Source organism: Phragmites australis, chromosome 6 (assembly GCF_958298935.1).
Source record: "Phragmites australis chromosome 6, lpPhrAust1.1, whole genome shotgun sequence".
Taxonomy (NCBI): domain Eukaryota; kingdom Viridiplantae; phylum Streptophyta; class Magnoliopsida; order Poales; family Poaceae; genus Phragmites; species Phragmites australis.
Genome location: NC_084926.1, coordinates 15,851,567 through 15,856,602, shown reverse-complemented (window position 1 = coordinate 15,856,602; position 5,036 = coordinate 15,851,567). Strand labels below are relative to the sequence as shown.

The window sequence follows — 5,036 nt, the reverse complement described above, 5'->3', positions numbered from 1 at the left end:
CATGCATGTATAAAGTGAAAAAGTAAGTCTTGTAACGAATATCATTGCTTACCTGACTTGCCACCATTCAGCATATTTGCTTCAGCAGGCTCAACACCATAGATCTGCATACACACATGCCATGAAAACCGAATACATGTTTCAGAAACACCACATGAACTTCTATAATGCAGATTTTCTGTCTGGTCTATGTTAGTACCTGTGCATTGGGGTTCTTCTCTTTAAGGTACTTGCCGATGCCCGTGACAGTGCCACCACTCCCTTTAACTAGTTCACTGATACCTTTAACTAGTACCTGTGCATATTTTTTTACTTCCTCCAATTTTTTGGCAGAGCTTAATTCACTGATACCTTTAACTAGTTCAGTTCTCAATTATCAATTATCAACATGATTTCTATTCTACAATTTCATTTGTGCTTACTATTGTATAAATTGTAGATAATTTGTGTATGTGAATTACTCACTGGATGATAAGATGAAAAAAGGACCAATGCTTGGCGCAATTCTGAAACAAGAATACCCACCTATCATTGTGGAGAAAAATAGTGCTGGAGTGGAAGTTGAACGCCATGCATTTTATTGGCAGGATTATTATATGATGGAGAGGGAAGACGATGGGACAACTGCTACAGACCGCATGAAGGAGGAGTTCTGGGTAAGTGAGGGGATGATTTGTATTCATGTTCATCGTTAGCTTATAAAAACCATACTACTTTGTTGTACATGTGTACATCAGTAATATGTGATGTTTGTTATTTGTCTATAGAGTATCTATTCAGTGGTTGAACATCTTGAAGATGAGGCTGAACGAACAATTTGAAGAAGAGGCGGATCATATCTTTGAGAAATACGCAGCCAACCAATGTAGGAACATGATGTACCAAGCTCGTGTGGATGCAGTGAAATATTTCTTTAGAAAAATATTGAGTCGGCCTATCAAGGATCCACTAGCACGGAAAAAAGAACTTACTTTCGAATAATACTTGAAGTGCAAACCTGATTGGATCACAGATGAGTCCTGGGGTCACTATGTCAATATTGGTGCTCTGCTGGGTACAGAAAGAAACGGAAGCTGGGGCAAGATTCACGCTATAAATCAGAAGATGTAGCTCAAAACAGGGGTGGTTCAAGACCACTTGGCGAGACCCAACAATATCTGGTTAGTTTTACGCCGCTCTTATAGTGTGCTTCATTGCTGTTGTTGCTTGTAGGATTTTCCATACAGATAATCTAATGAGTTTTTGCCACACTGTGTAGAAAGTCAAGTATGGACCTGAGAAAGGCACTATCATAAACACTTATTGCTGCATGAAGGCTGGTCTTAAAAATTGTGATAGCAGTGGGAATAGCGGTCCAGTCACAAGCGGACGTGCCACAAAACGTGTTGTATGTTTTAGTACCGATTTTTTTTAATACTTATAAACTTCTTTGCCATGAATGTTAACTTCTATTATTTTAAAGGATGATTACAATGAAGGCCTCCAAGCTGCGTATCCAACTGATTGGCAGCAAAGACCTTTTGATGGAAAAGTTATGTATAACACCTCAGGTGGCATGCCTCATGGTCGTATGGCAATAGCAGATGGTGCTCTGAGGAAGGCTGACATTGTGTATGCTGCAAGGGCAAGTAACATTAGGCCATCTAACTCCATGTCTTACCAAAATCTCAAAGAGAAGATTTGATGAGGCAATAGAGGTCAATCGGAACTTAGAAAAAGACAATGAAGTGTTAAAGAAAGACAATGCAGTGCTGGTTCGGCGTGTAAATCGTTTTGATCATCTAATTGAGGTAATTCTTGTGCTTCTCTATATCTTTTGGCTTGAAGATGGAAGGCCCAAAGATGATTTTTAATTTCATACTATATATATGTAGGTCCTTTATAGCAAGCTTGAGATGGAGATATCAGATGATGTTCCTGAGCAACAAGTAGATGAGACGGTAAGTACTTATCTGACATGATCTTCATCTTTCATGCATAGTAGCCTTGATAGCTGTAAGAAAGTTACTGCTTGATCAAAATTAAGGCAAGGAGTAGATTCAAGCAGATTGTGGACTAATGTGTTAACCAGGAATAATGAATTCTAGAACTAGTCATATCAGTTGTGGTACATAGCAGTATAACTATACATCTTGTATGGATGTTAGAAAGGCATGAACATAGCATACATAGTAGTCAAATTTCAGTTTGTGTTCATTTCAATAGCAAGAAAATATATTATAATCTCTCATGCAATTTTTTTTTTATTCTTTTGTTACATGTAGCAGGGTGCTGTTGTAGATGGATCATCTCATGCTTCAGAAGATATCCACAACAACATTTCTGAAGAGGTGGACTAGCCCTTGTCAACACTTGCTGCAGATTTGGAAGATTTTTTGGTGGATGCACATATTTTGTCATGCGATGCATGGAGAACTATGGCTGGATGGCTGCTAGGGTCGAATTAACCTTTTGAGTGAACCCACTGATTTGTGCCATGAACTAGCTAATTTCTTGCACGTTGTGTGTGTTAGCCAAGTCATGGTAGATTTGAAAAACTTGGTAAACATAGATGTATGTTAGGCAAGTCATGGAAGACTGGCAAAATCTGGAAAACATTGACTTGGTCATGAACTAGCATGGCAAGTTTGTTTAGATGAAATTTGATTATTGGACACGAATTTGTGCTTTTGAATGTTTGGTAGTTGTGATCTGTCTAATGTGGTTCTATATATATATATATATATATATATATATATATATATATATATATATATATATATATATATATATATATATATATATATATATATATATATTAATGTGTGTACTTACTGATTGGACCTGAAAACATCCCTGACAGCACGTAACCGTCAGGATTTTTGTGTCATTCCTGTCGTGATAACTACGTCAAGATATCCCAATGTTTGCCTGATGGAAAAAAATCCGCCAGGAATTCTTCGTGATGGTTACTCCTGATGGTTGCCCGTCAGTGAATGACCTGTTAGGATTGACAGAAGAGCTGACGACAGAGGGAGCTTTCCCGACGGTCACACCGTCAGGAATCTAGGCCACTCCGTCAGGAAAAGGTTCCTATCGTCCGACCATCGGGAACCGGTTACTTTTCCTGACATCTCATTCCTGGCGGGTTATTCCTAACGGTTTTGATAGCATTCCTGACGGTGTGTACCTGTCAAGAAAAAACTGCTTCTTGGTAGTGTTGGGAGAAGCCGAGTAGCCGGGTGCGTGAAGCCCAACAGTCATGCGCGTGAAGACGTACCGATTTTTAAGTATCACTATTAGTTCGTAAACACAACCGGTAGTGATAGCCTTTATCGCTGTCGGTTATAAAAAACATATTTTTTATGAGCTAATATCACTATCGGTTCATATTAATAACCGATAGAGTTAATCACTATCATTGTCGGTTCTTACTAGCTCGGTTTTTTATGTGCGCTGAAGCTTCCAAACCGGCAGTGATATGTTATCACTGTTAGTTATTTTTGAACCGGCAGTAAAAAAGACGCGGAGATAATCCTTTCTGTGATAGGGAGTACTTCAAGCTCATCCTGGATAGAGGACTTGGCAAATAGCCCAGAGAATCTCTGAACTCCATCCTTTTTCTACCCATCGGAATTATTTCCGAATGCATCAATCCTTGTTGAGTATCTCAGCAGTCAAACATCAGATTTAATTAGTTTACTCGAAAGGAGATTACTTCAAACCTGCACTCGGTGTATACTAAATTAGATTATAGGAAAAAATGTAAAAACCTCTCAAAAGTCATTTGAATTTTGACTTTCCTCTCTAAATTGTTTTATTGCAAAAAAAGCCTCCTAAAAGTTTGACTTTGGTGAAAAAAAAACCCCTAAAAATTCAAAAAAATAAAAAATTACAAACAATTTAAAAAAACTAGAGACAATTATAAGACCTTTTGTGAAATTTATTTCAAAAATAATATCATTTGCATCATATTTCATGGAGAGGAAGTTTGGAAAAAAAATGTGCAGCTCATTTATTAACTCATGTTATTTAAACTTTTTCATGTCTACCATTATTTTTCCTACACAAATAATTGTTTAAGTAAACTAATAAAAGTGGTTTCACTAATTTTGGGGTGTTGTGGATTAGTTATGAATTAATCTATCTGCAACACATTTACTCAATCTTACACGTTACAATAACTATTTCAAGATTTCATGTATTTTTAGAAGATAGAGGATCATGTAAGAAGACTAAAAAATTGGTTTCATAATTTTTGGATTAATAAATAATTAACTATGCATTTAACTCGAATTAATAAATGAGGTGTACGTTTTTCTTTTTTTTCAAACTTCTTCTCCATGAAATATGATGCAAAGGATATTATTTTTTAAAAACAAATTTCACAAAAGGTCTTAGAATTGTCTCTAGTTTTTTTTAAAAAAAAATTGTGATTTTTAAAAATTTTGAATTTTTTGGGGTGTTTTTCATCAAAACCAAATCTTTGAGGGTTTTTTTTTTAGCACAACAAGTTTTGGAGGGAAAGTTAAAATCCAAGTGAATTTTGAGGGTTTTTGCATTTTTCCCTAGATTATATGTACTTTAAAAAAAAGTGAAATGTCATGTTTGGTTTCTATTGGGCCATGGTTACGAACCAGTCCAAAAACAACTGAAGTGTTAATTCTTTTGTTTTGCTCGATTCCCACCGTTAAGTTGACCGATCTTAAAATAATCTTGAACCTTCTTATTGCATAGCCATGCGCACACCAGAACAAACAGAGAAAGTGTAACACACCGGGGACACAACAAGTCTAAAATGTCATTTCGACCAACCTATAGGGTTGTTAAACTTAAAGAAAATTCTGCAGCATCTCTCTAAAACTCTGAAACTGACATTTAACTGACACATCCACTATATATATATATATATATATATATATATATATATATATATATACACACACACACTGTATATTTATTATGTGCCTACATGGAATATTGTTGCGCCACCCCTAATTACGACCTCAAAAACATTATAGTCGCGATCCACAAGATAGGTCAGCTACTGCTAATAT

At 36.1% G+C, this 5,036-nt stretch overlaps 1 long non-coding RNA gene across 1 annotated transcript; it reads left to right on the top strand.

Annotated features, from left to right (window-relative positions):
- Positions 1 to 833: 833 nt before the first annotated feature.
- LOC133920505 (uncharacterized) lies at positions 834 to 1,829 on the top strand. The gene is made up of 3 exons (XR_009910111.1): positions 834 to 1,160; positions 1,259 to 1,387; positions 1,463 to 1,829. It is a non-coding gene; the product is annotated as an uncharacterized LOC133920505 (long non-coding RNA).
- Positions 1,830 to 5,036: the final 3,207 nt, after the last annotated feature.